The sequence below is a fragment of the Gallus gallus genome, chromosome 6, assembly GCF_016699485.2.
Source record: "Gallus gallus isolate bGalGal1 chromosome 6, bGalGal1.mat.broiler.GRCg7b, whole genome shotgun sequence".
Taxonomy (NCBI): domain Eukaryota; kingdom Metazoa; phylum Chordata; class Aves; order Galliformes; family Phasianidae; genus Gallus; species Gallus gallus.
Window position 1 is genome coordinate 831,965 of NC_052537.1, and position 12,828 is coordinate 844,792.

Consider the following 12,828-nt stretch of genomic DNA (forward strand, 5'->3'; position numbering starts at 1 on the left):
CATTGCTTTTTACTTGTTATTCTCTTTTTTCCTCTGTTTCATTATTTTCCCTTCAACCCTCCCCCTTCCCTCACCCTACCTCCAATTTTTCCTTCCCACCCTCTCCCCCCCCCCCCGTCCACCCACGCCCCCACTTACTCACCCCCCTCTCCACCCCTCCTCCCTCCCCCCTCTTGCCCCCCTCACCCCCCTCTAGCCCCACCGCTTTCCCCACTGCTCCTCCCCCTCTCCCCCCACTCCTTCACTTCCCCTCCCCTCCCCTCTCTTTTCTCCCTTCCACTACCATTCCCCCTTGCTTTAAGGGAAACTTACCTTTCCTGCTCTTCACTGACTTCTTGATTCTCGTGGCTTTGGCTGCTATTTTGCCTTGCTTTGCTCTGCTGTGCTATGCACTGCTTTCTCTGTATTTCTTGCCATCCACTCCTTCCTTCGAGTTATTCTTTACTTTTTGACTTGGCTTTTTTCTTCTTTTCTCTTTACCTTTCTTCTCTTGTCATTATTCGTTTTTCCTTTTGTTTTTTCTTTTTTCATCTACTGTTTTTTTCTTTTCTTTTTTTCTTTTTTTTTTCATATTTTTCTGTCCTCTTTTTTATTTCTATTTTCTTTTTTTCTTTTCTCTTTTCTTTATCTTTTTTCTTTTTTTATCTTTTCTCTTTTTTCTCTTTTTTGTTCATGTTCTTTTTTTCTTTTCTCTTTTTTCTCTTTTTTTCATTTTTTTCTCTTTTTACTCCTTTTTGTTCATTTTTTTCTTTTTTTCTTTTCATTTTTTCTCTTTTTCTTATTTTTCTTTTCTTTTTTTCTCTTTTTTCATATTTTTTGTTCTTATTTTTGCTTTTCTTTTTTCATCATAGGTTTGCCTTCAGCCCTCCCCTCAGCCCTTCCCTCCGCTCTGCTCTTCACCCATCCCCTCCCCATCCCCATCCCTTCTTTCTCCCTTACCCCCCCCTTTCCCCTTGCCTTTGCCTCCCATTACCTTGCCTGCCCTTCACTTACCTTCTCCTCACTTCCTGCTTCTTGATGCTCTGGGCTTTTGCTGCTACTCACGCCAAACCTCAACACTTGCCTACTCTGCTTGCTGCTCTGCCAAGTTGCTCTCTACTCTGCTCGCAGCTTCACGCCTACTGCCTGCCCTTCTCTATCCCCTTCTCGTGCCCTTCAGGCTTTTCCTCCCCTTGCTGAGCAAGGCCATGCCCGGTAGCTACCCTTGAACCTCCTCCGCCCTTTGCCTTCCTCCACAGAGATGCTTGCTTCTGGCCAGCACTCCTGCCCGGTGCCTAGCCCACACACCTCATCTCTTGGGGAGATAGCAAGGTGGCCTGTAGCTACCCACACCTCCTCCCGGGCATGGCTTCTCAGCTTTGCTTCAAGCCCAGAACCCAAAGGAGCTCCTCTTACCTTTTGGCCCACGTTCTTCTCCTCCCGCGCAGCTCCTGTGGCAAGCAGGGGCACAGCTCTGGACAGATTCCTCCATTCCTGCAAGGTTGCTTTTTGTCATTCTTTGCCTTCTTTTGCTTTGCTCTCTTTTGCTGTGCTATGCCTAGCTTTCCTACTTGCTTGCTCTGTATTTACATGCATTGCTTTTTACTTGTTATTCTCTTTTTTCCTCTGTTTCATTATTTTCCCTTCAACCCTCCCCCTTCCCTCACCCTACCTCCAATTTTTCCTTCCCACCCTCTCCCCCCCCCCCCGTCCACCCACGCCCCCACTTACTCACCCCCCTCTCCACCCCTCCTCCCTCCCCCCTCTTGCCCCCCTCACCCCCCTCTAGCCCCACCGCTTTCCCCACTGCTCCTCCCCCTCTCCCCCCACTCCTTCACTTCCCCTCCCCTCCCCTCTCTTTTCTCCCTTCCACTACCATTCCCCCTTGCTTTAAGGGAAACTTACCTTTCCTGCTCTTCACTGACTTCTTGATTCTCGTGGCTTTGGCTGCTATTTTGCCTTGCTTTGCTCTGCTGTGCTATGCACTGCTTTCTCTGTATTTCTTGCCATCCACTCCTTCCTTCGAGTTATTCTTTACTTTTTGACTTGGCTTTTTTCTTCTTTTCTCTTTACCTTTCTTCTCTTGTCATTATTCGTTTTTCCTTTTGTTTTTTCTTTTTTCATCTACTGTTTTTTCTTTCTTTTTCTTTTTTCTTTTTTTCATATTTTTCTGTCCTCTTTTTTATTTCTATTTCTTTTTCTCTTTTCTTTATCTTTTTCTTTTTTTATCTTTTCTCTTTTTTCTCTTTTTTGTTCATGTTCTTTTTTTCGTTTCTCTTTTTTCTCTTTTTCATTTTTTTCTCTTTTTACTCCTTTTTGTTCATTTTTTTCTTTTTTTCTTTTCATTTTTTCTCTTTTTCTTATTTTTCTTTTCTTTTTTTCTCTTTTTTCATATTTTTTGTTCTTATTTTTTCTTTTCTTTTTTCATCATAGGTTTGCCTTCAGCCCTCCCCTCAGCCCTTCCCTCCGCTCTGCTCTTCACCCATCCCCTCCCCATCCCCATCCCTTCTTTCTCCCTTACCCCCCCCTTTCCCCTTGCCTTTGCCTCCCATTACCTTGCCTGCCCTTCACTTACCTTCTCCTCACTTCCTGCTTCTTGATGCTCTGGGCTTTTGCTGCTACTCACGCCAAACCTCAACACTTGCCTACTCTGCTTGCTGCTCTGCCAAGTTGCTCTCTACTCTGCTCGCAGCTTCACGCCTACTGCCTGCCCTTCTCTATCCCCTTCTCGTGCCCTTCAGGCTTTTCCTCCCCTTGCTGAGCAAGGCCATGCCCGGTAGCTACCCTTGAACCTCCTCCGCCCTTTGCCTTCCTCCACAGAGATGCTTGCTTCTGGCCAGCACTCCTGCCCGGTGCCTAGCCCACAGCACCTCATCTCTTGGGGAGATAGCAAGGTGGCCTGTAGCTACCCACACCTCCTCCCGGGCATGGCTTCTCAGCTTTGCTTCAAGCCCAGAACCCAAAGGAGCTCCTCTTACCTTTTGGCCCACGTTCTTCTCCTCCCGCGCAGCTCCTGTGGCAAGCAGGGGCACAGCTCTGGACAGATTCCTCCATTCCTGCAAGGTTGCTTTTTGTCATTCTTTGCCTTCTTTTGCTTTGCTCTCTTTTGCTGTGCTATGCCTAGCTTTCCTACTTGCTTGCTCTGTATTTACATGCATTGCTTTTTACTTGTTATTCTCTTTTTTCCTCTGTTTCATTATTTTCCCTTCAACCCTCCCCCTTCCCTCACCCTACCTCCAATTTTTCCTTCCCACCCTCTCCAGCCCCCCCCGTCCACCCACGCCCCCACTTACTCACCCCCCTCTCCACCCCTCCTCCCTCCCCCCTCTTGCCCCCCTCACCCCCCTCTAGCCCCACCGCTTTCCCCACTGCTCCTCCCCCTCTCCCCCCACTCCTTCACTTCCCCTCCCCTCCCCTCTCTTTTCTCCCTTCCACTACCATTCCCCCTTGCTTTAAGGGAAACTTACCTTTCCTGCTCTTCACTGACTTCTTGATTCTCGTGGCTTTGGCTGCTATTTTGCCTTGCTTTGCTCTGCTGTGCTATGCACTGCTTTCTCTCTATTTCTTGCCATCCACTCCTTCCTTCGAGTTATTCTTTACTTTTTGACTTGGCTTTTTTCTTCTTTTCTCTTTACCTTTCTTCTCTTGTCATTATTCGTTTTTCCTTTTGTTTTTTCTTTTTTCATCTACTGTTTTTTTCTTTTCTTTTTTTCTTTTTTCTTTTTTTCATATTTTTCTGTTCTCTTTTTTATTTCTATTTTCTTTTTTTCTTTTCTCTTTTCTTTATCTTTTTTCTTTTTTTATCTTTTCTCTTTTTTCTCTTTTTTGTTCATGTTCTTTTTTTCTTTTCTCTTTTTTCTCTTTTTTTCATTTTTTTCTCTTTTTACTCTTTTTTGTTCATTTTTTTCTTTTTTCTTTTCTTTTTTCTCTTTTTTTCATTTTTTTCTCTTTTTACTCCTTTTTGTTCATTTTTTTCTTTTTTTCTTTTCATTTTTTCTCTTTTTCTTATTTTTCTTTTCTTTTTTTCTCTTTTTTCATATTTTTTGTTCTTATTTTTGCTTTTCTTTTTTCAACATAGGTTTGCCTTCAGCCCTCCCCTCAGCCCTTCCCTCCGCTCTGCTCTTCACCCATCCCCTCCCCATCCCCATCCCTTCTTTCTCCCTTACCCCCCCCTTTCCCCTTGCCTTTGCCTCCCATTACCTTGCCTGCCCTTCACTTACCTTCTCCTCACTTCCTGCTTCTTGATGCTCTGGGCTTTTGCTGCTACTCACGCCAAACCTCAACACTTGCCTACTCTGCTTGCTGCTCTGCCAAGTTGCTCTCTACTCTGCTCGCAGCTTCACGCCTACTGCCTGCCCTTCTCTATCCCCTTCTCGTGCCCTTCAGGCTTTTCCTCCCCTTGCTGAGCAAGGCCATGCCCGGTAGCTACCCTTGAACCTCCTCCGCCCTTTGCCTTCCTCCACAGAGATGCTTGCTTCTGGCCAGCACTCCTGCCCGGTGCCTAGCCCACACACCTCATCTCTTGGGGAGATAGCAAGGTGGCCTGTAGCTACCCACACCTCCTCCCGGGCATGGCTTCTCAGCTTTGCTTCAAGCCCAGAACCCAAAGGAGCTCCTCTTACCTTTTGGCCCACGTTCTTCTCCTCCCGCGCAGCTCCTGTGGCAAGCAGGGGCACAGCTCTGGACAGATTCCTCCATTCCTGCAAGGTTGCTTTTTGTCATTCTTTGCCTTCTTTTGCTTTGCTCTCTTTTGCTGTGCTATGCCTAGCTTTCCTACTTGCTTGCTCTGTATTTACATGCATTGCTTTTTACTTGTTATTCTCTTTTTTCCTCTGTTTCATTATTTTCCCTTCAACCCTCCCCCTTCCCTCACCCTACCTCCAATTTTTCCTTCCCACCCTCTCCAGCCCCCCCCCGTCCACCCACGCCCCCACTTACTCACCCCCCTCTCCACCCCTCCTCCCTCCCCCCCTCTTGCCCCCCTCACCCCCCTCTAGCCCCACCGCTTTCCCCACTGCTCCTCCCCCTCTCCCCCCACTCCTTCACTTCCCCTCCCCTCCCCTCTCTTTTCTCCCTTCCACTACCATTCCCCCTTGCTTTAAGGGAAACTTACCTTTCCTGCTCTTCACTGACTTCTTGATTCTCGTGGCTTTGGCTGCTATTTTGCCTTGCTTTGCTCTGCTGTGCTATGCACTGCTTTCTCTGTATTTCTTGCCATCCACTCCTTCCTTCGAGTTATTCTTTACTTTTTGACTTGGCTTTTTTCTTCTTTTCTCTTTACCTTTCTTCTCTTGTCATTATTCGTTTTTCCTTTTGTTTTTTCTTTTTTCATCTACTGTTTTTTTCTTTTCTTTTTTTCTTTCTTCTTTTTTTCATATTTTTCTGTCTTCTTTTTTATTTCTATTTTCTTTTTTTCTTTTCTCTTTTCTTTATCTTTTTTCTTTTTTTATCTTTTCTCTTTTTTCTCTTTTTTGTTCATGTTCTTTTTTTCTTTTCTCTTTTTTCTCTTTTTTCATTTTTTTTCTCTTTTTACTCTTTTTTGTTCATTTTTTTCTTTTTTTCTTTTCATTTTTTCTCTTTTTCTTATTTTTCTTTCTTTTTTTCTCTTTTTTTCATATTTTTTGTTCTTATTTTTTCTTTTCTTTTTTCATCATAGGTTTGCCTTCAGCCCTCCCCTCAGCCCTTCCCTCCGCTCTGCTCTTCACCCATCCCCTCCCCATCCCCATCCCTTCTTTCTCCCTTACCCCCCCCTTTCCCCTTGCCTTTGCCTCCCATTACCTTGCCTGCCCTTCACTTACCTTCTCCTCACTTCCTGCTTCTTGATGCTCTGGGCTTTTGCTGCTACTCACGCCAAACCTCAACACTTGCCTACTCTGCTTGCTGCTCTGCCAAGTTGCTCTCTACTCTGCTCGCAGCTTCACGCCTACTGCCTGCCCTTCTCTATCCCCTTCTCGTGCCCTTCAGGCTTTTCCTCCCCTTGCTGAGCAAGGCCATGCCCGGTAGCTACCCTTGAACCTCCTCCGCCCTTTGCCTTCCTCCACAGAGATGCTTGCTTCTGGCCAGCACTCCTGCCCGGTGCCTAGCCCACACACCTCATCTCTTGGGGAGATAGCAAGGTGGCCTGTAGCTACCCACACCTCCTCCCGGGCATGGCTTCTCAGCTTTGCTTCAAGCCCAGAACCCAAAGGAGCTCCTCTTACCTTTTGGCCCACGTTCTTCTCCTCCCGCGCAGCTCCTGTGGCAAGCAGGGGCACAGCTCTGGACAGATTCCTCCATTCCTGCAAGGTTGCTTTTTGTCATTCTTTGCCTTCTTTTGCTTTGCTCTCTTTTGCTGTGCTATGCCTAGCTTTCCTACTTGTTTGCTCTATTTTGTTGTCATCCATTTCTTTTTGCTTTGTATTCCTTTTTTTCTTTGTTTCACTATTTTCCCTTTAACTGTTTTTTTTATTTTGATTATTTATTATTCTTTTTCTTTTTTTTCATTCGTATAGTTTCATTTTGTTCCCTTTTTTCCCAATTTTGTTTTAATTTTTGATTTTGTTTTTGTTTCTTTTGTTTTAGCTCACTGAATTTTTTTATCTTCCTCTTGGGTTTTTTCATTCTACTCATCTTTTCTATATATGGGCTTGTACCCTTTTCTTGTCTCCCCACATTCCCTTGTAGCTCCTCCTGTATCTCCATATTACTCTTTATTTCCCTCTAGCCCCCACACTCCCATTATAGCCCCCCTACTTCTCTTTATAACCTTCTATCTCCCTGTACCCCTCCTATACTCCTCCACAATCCGCTATTGCACTTGTTTCGCCATATCACAGCTATAGCTTTTCCACTGCTGTCTGTAGACCTATTTACTTTTCTATCCTACCTTTTTCCCCCTTACAGTCTTTTATAGATCCATATTCTTTTATATGCTCCCCCAGCCCTGTATATCCCTTCCCACAGCTCTCCCCAGCCCCCTGTAGCCCCATGTCCCCCTTTATTTCTTCACATCCTTGCTATAGCCCTATGTCCCACCAGTATTCTCTCATCTCCTCTATAACACCTTTTAGTCACCGTATTTGAGCTATATCTGGACCATCTAGCCCCACTTTATTTTTATAGCCCATCTTATACCCCCACACAGCTTCCTGTAGCCCCTCCCCAAAACCCCCAATGTTCCCTACAGCACTGTTTCCCTGTGACCCCCTCACCGCCTTCTATTGCCCCAAATCCCCCTATATCCACCCCTATAGCCCCATATACTCTAGTACCTTAGCACAGCTTATTATAGTCCCATATGCCTCCCTAGCCCCCCCCCCCCAAAGGCTTCTGTAGTCCCCGGTCCCCCCACAGCCTTCCCCAGTTCCCCATAGCCCCTTGTCCCTCCTCATTATCTCCCTTATGTCTTTCCCATAGCTGCTTATATCCCCATACCCCCAACAGGTCTGGTTGTCGGGGGGTCCGGGGTTTGTGGGGAGCAGCAGTGGATATCATATATCCGTATCCATCCCATATTCATCCCGAGTCCCTATCCCCATATCCATCCCATGTCCATTCCATATCCTTATCCCATCCCATTATCATCCCAATCCCCTCTCATGTTCTTCTCCTACTGATCCCAAATCCACCCCATATCCAGAGCCCATCCCCTATATATCTGACTTCCCCATATCCCGTCCTGTATCCATGCATATCCTCACATCCCAGTCCCACATCTTTAATCCCAACCCCATATCCAAATCCCAACCCCACTCCCAACCCCTCACCGCACAGGGAGGTGGGTTATGGCCGCGCAGGTGTTTTTCCCTGTCCCGGTGCCGCTCTCCCTCCCTTCCGGCTCCGGCGCTGCTGTCCTCAGCACCACTCGCGTCGTGCCGCGGTTCCGTCTCGGTTCTGCTCGGACAGCTCCGGCGCACAGCGGCTGCAGCGGCGCTCCCGTGCTGCGGTCCCGGGCCCGGGCTGCGGCAGCGGCGCTGTCTGAGGGGACAGTCGGGCGGCTCCGAGCCGGCTGGCAACGGCCGCTCCCGCGCGCTGCGGCTCAGCCAATCGGAGCAGGGGACGCTGCCGCTGACCAATGAGAGTCCGGGGGCGGGGCGATGCGGGGCCGTTGGTTGGGGGCGCGAGGGCGGGGGGCGGGGCGGAGCGGCGGTGGGGGCGGGGCCTCCGGGGTGCGTCCTATTGCGAGAGGGGGTGGGATCTGGGATTGGGATGAGGGATTGGGATTGGCAGGTGGAAGGTGGGGTTGGAATGTGGGATCGGGAATGAGTTGGAGTTGGAGTTGGGATGGGAGTATAGGATGTGTGACTGGGATGTGGAGTTGGGATGTTAGATGTAGGACTGGGATGTGAAATTTGGGATTGGGGTGTGGGGATATGGATATGGAATGGGAAACCAGTAAAATGGGACATATATGGGATGGGCCACAGATATGGGGTGGGCTTGGGACGGATATGGGATCAACATAGGAAGAACGTGGGATGGATTGGGGATAGGATATGGATATGGGATGGGGTTGGGATGACAATGGGATAAGTATTTGGAATGGACATAGGATGGATGTGGGGATTTGGATTTCAGATAGATACGGATATGGGGTACGGGATGGGGATAGGATGTGGGGTATGGATTATGGCTGGGTGGATATGATGGATATGGAATGGGCTATGGATATGGGATGGGATAAAGTCGTGAGATATGGATATGGGATGGCTATCAGGTGGGGCTGTAGTGGTTATGGGGCCATAGGGGCTATGAGGCCAGGATGCTGCAGTGACCTCTGTCCTCAAAGTTGCCCCCCGATGTGACACGTGGAGCCCCATAGCCTCTCTTCTGCCCTTTATTCACATCGGGGCACGGGGGGGGGGGGAGGGGGGTCATCCCCCAATGCCATTATCAAAAAATAAACCTTAATTACAAAATAAGGGGTGTCACCCCTGCCCCATGGGAACAATGGTGGTCTGTGGGGGTGGACACAGAAGGGGTCCCCAGAGGAGTGTCCCCAACTTTGGGGTGTGACACTGTGGGGGGTGTCCTCAACATTGGAGTGTGACAGGGGGATGTCCCCGGCTTTGGGGGTCACACTCAGGGGGTGACATGAATGTATCCCCAACTTTGGGGGTGTGACACCATGATGCAGTGTCCCCACTTCCACTGGGAAGTCCTCGAGCTGGTCACAGCGTTCCCAGCTTCAGTGCAGTGTCCTCAGGGGGGTCCTTTTGTCCCCTCCGCATGACGGTGACACCCGACGCCAGCTGCCAAAAGCGACACCCGATGACGATGGCGCCGCATCACGGCTGTTCCACACTGATGTCACACGCAGTCCCCTCTGGTGGTGGCATAGAGTTCACTACCATGTGTCCCTGACCTCGTGGCAGAGGATGGTGACAGCGTCAGAGGGCTCAGGTGTCAGCGGGTCCGGCTGTAGGCGGGCCTGGAGAAGTGACAAAAGACAGTGAGAGGCTTAGTGACAGCATGGTGACAACGTGGGGCCACCTGTGCCTGCCCCTATGTGGTGGTCAGAGCACAGGGAATGGTGTCACCCGAGAGACGGTGACACACAAGTGATGGTGACACTGGATGAGGGTAACAACAGTGGCAGCCAGGGATGGGGACACTGCGTCACGGCTGTTCCACATCGAGGTCACGCTGTGTCGAGGTGTCACCTGAGTGATGGTGACACCTGAAGACAGTGACACTCAGTGACACTCAACGGCATCCAGTGAAGGTGACACCCAACGATGGTGACACCAGCAACCCTACGTGTCCCCCAGCGGTCCCCAGCTCCCCTCCTCGGTACCCCTCCTCATCACCTCTTCAATGAAGATGTCACCATGCTCCAGTTGTGCCACCGTGGCAGGGGGGACAGCTTGGGACTGGTCGGGGTGACAGCATCACCTGGCTCCAGGAGCTGTAGGACACTGATGGGGCTCTCGAGGTAGATGGGTTGGTATGGCTCCAGGCTCCACAGTTACAGTGACAGAGAAAACTTCAGGGACAGGCACTTGTCCCGGTGGTGGCACCGCCGGCAGTTGTCCCAGTGTCAGCCGGTGGCCCTGGGGGAGTTGTTTTGGTGGGGCATGGGGGTTTGGTGAGAACTGTCCATTTCTGAAGGGAAGTGGGGAAAAACTACAACAAAATTGACACAGTATTTATTTTAATGGAAACAGACATTCTGGGGGGCAATCCCACGGGGACAAAACAGAGTGAGAACGTGTCACTATGTGATGTTGTCCTCAGAATCCCCATCTGAGACCTCTGGAGGACTCCAGGAACACCTGGGGACCCCCTGGTCACCCCACGACTCCTCTGGGACATCTGCAGAGCCTTCTGTATGAATCCAAGGACCCCCTGGACCCACCTGGGGACCCTCTGCATGCCCCAAACCCCTCTAGGATATCTCCAGATTCTTCTGCATGACTCCAGGGGTGGATAGGGGAGGCTGTGGGAGGAAGAAAGGGGTTAGTGAGGCTTCTATGGGGTGGAAAGGGAGTTTGGGGGAGACCTTAGGGGGATATTGGGGGGGGAAGAGGGGAGTGGGGTCTCAATGGAGTTGAAAGAGAGTCTGGGGGGGAACTTAGTGGGCTGTGGGGAGGAAAGGGGTGAACAGAGTCTCTACAAGGCAGAAAGGACATCTGGGGGTGGAAGGAGGGGTGGGAGAGCCAGGGGTTGTGGGGGACTTCTTTGGGCAGAAAAGGGGTCCGGCTGGGGGGAACTGGAGATTAAAATGGGGGAACAGACTCCAGGGGTCAGAGAGGAGGGCACAGGGGAGTACAGGGGACTCTAGGGGTCAGAAAAGGGGTCAGGAGGTGGAGGGAGAAGGGAGGACAGGGGACCCTGGGGATCAAATAAAGGGGACTGGGGGGCAGTAGGAGACTCCAGGGATCAGAAAGGGGGAATTGGAGTGGGGGTACTTGGGGGGGGGGGGGGAAAGAGGGGATTCTGGGGGTCAGATAGAGGGGACTGGGAAAGGGGGGGGACTCTAGGGGACAGAATGGGGAGACTCGTTGCGGGGGTACAACAGGGGACACTAGGGATCAGAATGGGGGACTGCAGAGGGATGAGGGATCAGAGGAATCAGACAGGTGGGCCCTGGGGGTCAGAATGGAGGAGGCACAGAGGGGAGGGGTGGAAGAGGACTATAGTGATCAGAATAGGGGAACTGGAGTGGGGGGGAGGGGGTCGGGGGTAGGATGTAACTCCGGGACTTACACAGAGGGATGGGAGGGATGTGGGCGACAAGTAGCGGGGGAGGGGGGGGGGGTGTGTGTGGAGGGCAGTGAAATACACTGCGTGTAATGAGTAAGGGCGCACTGTCACCATGGCAACGCAGCCTGCACGCACGGCCTGAAGCCTGAATGGGGCTCGAGGGGCAGTGGGGGGCGAAGAAGACATTGGGGAGGTGAAACAGAGAGCCCTCAGGGATCTCCTGAGGAGGTGGGGGAGCGGTTGCAGGGGAGGGCAGAGCTCCGGGGATGGTGGCGGTGAGTGGGGCTGTGGGGTGGGAGATCTGCAGTGAGATGCAGTGAAACAGTGGGATCTGGGCAGAACACGGGGATATGGGAAAAGCAACACAGGCATCTGGACAACACAGTGAGATCTAGGCTGAAAGAAAGAAGGGAAAGAAAGAAAAGAAAGTAAAAAAGATAAGAAAGACAGGAAAAGAAAAACAGGAAAAGAAAAGCAGAAGAAAAGCAAGAAAGGAGAATCCTCATCCCCTGTTGGATGCCAAGGGGAAGACAGTGACCAAGGATCAGGATAAGGCTGAGGTACTCAGTGCCTTCTTTGCCTCAGTCTTTAATAGTAAGGCTAGTTGTTTCCTAGGCACACAGCCCCTTGTGCTGATAGATAGGGATGGGGAACAGAACAGGCCCTGAGTAATCCATGAAGAAAATGATTTTGGACCTGCTCTGAAAGCTGGACGCTCACAAGTCCATGGGGCCAGATGGATCGCACCCTGGAGTGCTGAGGGAGTTGGCGGATGTGGCTGCCAAGCCTCTCTCCATCATTCTACGGCAGTCCTGGCTAACCGGGGATGTCCCGGCAGACTGGAGGCTGGCAGATGTGACGCGCATCTACCAAAAGGGCCGGAAAGATGATCCTGGTAGCTACAGACTCAGATGTGAATGACCCAAATCATTTATTACAGTTTCTAGCATGCCTTATATACATTCACAAGTTTTCTCTTTTAACTTTCCCACCTGCCTTTATACGTCAACAAAACATTCCACAAACACTCCTTAACTGCACGCAGGTGCTTATCCAGTCAGAGTCATCAGTCATTCCTGGCCATACACTCTTCCTTCAGTCAGGGTAACTATCACACGGCCACTGCACAGCTTACCTGACTGGCTTTTCTCTTCTTTCTGGAGATGTCCTTGGTTCTCAGCATTGCTTTCTCATGCTGTTTATCTTGCTCCACAGCTGCTGCTCTGAATAGTCTTTCTTGTATTCCCACAGGATCAGACCCAGCCAGTGTGGGCTCATGAACGGTAGATCCTGCTAGACAAACCTGATTTTGTGCTATGACAAGGTGACCCACTTAATGGATGAACATAAGACTGTCAGTGTGGTCTACCTGGACTCAGTAAAGCCTTTGACGCTGTCTCCTCCAGCATCCTCATGGAGAAGCTGGTTGCCCATGGTTTGGATGGGCGTATGTTCCGCTGGGTCAAACACTGGCTGGATGGCCAGGCCCACAGAGTTGTGCTCAATGGAGTTAAATCCAAATGGAGATCAGTCACGAGCGGTGTCCCCCAGGGCTCGGTACTGGGGCCGCTTCTATTCAACATCTTTATTAACGGTCTTGATGAGGGGATTGAGCGCACCCTCACTAAGTTCACCATGCTGCTCAGTGAATTCAGCACAGCTCTG

General features: G+C 50.1%; 1 protein-coding gene and 1 long non-coding RNA gene across 2 annotated transcripts in view; both read right to left on the reverse strand.

Moving 5' to 3' along the window:
* Nucleotides 1-12,828, reverse strand: part of LOC121106444 (protein MANBAL-like) — a 176,242-nt gene that overhangs the window by 129,402 nt on the left and 34,012 nt on the right. The window lies entirely within an intron of this gene.
* The window catches only part of LOC777017, a 515,269-nt gene that overhangs the window by 118,066 nt on the left and 384,375 nt on the right, over nt 1-12,828 (reverse strand). The gene's annotated exons all lie outside the window — the stretch shown is intronic.